Consider the following 645-nt stretch of genomic DNA (forward strand, 5'->3'; position numbering starts at 1 on the left):
AAAGTGAGAACGGGATCGTGTTAAGACAGGAAAAGTATGCAAAGAAAATTCTTGAAGAGACCGGAATGAGTGAGTGTAACTCTGTTTTGTTGCCAATGGAACCGGGTCTGGAGCTTTCAAAAACTCAAGATCCAAAGCGCATTGATGAACGAGCTTATAGAAGAAGTATTGGCTGTCTGAGATATTTGCTCCATACTCGACCAGACCTATCATACTCTGTTGGAATTCTGAGTCGTTATTTGCAGGAACCTAGAGAATCACACGAAGCCGCACTGAAGCAGATTCTGAGATATCTTCAAGGCACTTCTGGCTATGGTCTACACTTCAAACCAGGGACTCAAACAGGACTAATAGTATACAGTGACAGCAGTCATAGTGTGGATGTGGATGATGGGAGAAGTACTGCTGGTCATGTGTTTTATCTCAATGAATGTCCTATCACATGGTGTTCTCAGAAGCAACAGGTGGTGGCGCTATCCTCTTGTGAAGCCGAGTTTATGGCAGCAACAGAAGCTGCTAAGCAAGCCATTTGGCTACAAGAGTTACTCGCTGAGATTACTGGAACAACGTGTGAGAAAATAACAATTTGTGTAGACAACAAGTCTGCCATTGCTCTCACAAAGAATCCTGTCTTCCATGGTCGCA

The sequence above is a fragment of the Camelina sativa genome, chromosome 11 (genome assembly GCF_000633955.1).
Source record: "Camelina sativa cultivar DH55 chromosome 11, Cs, whole genome shotgun sequence".
Lineage (NCBI taxonomy): Eukaryota > Viridiplantae > Streptophyta > Magnoliopsida > Brassicales > Brassicaceae > Camelina > Camelina sativa.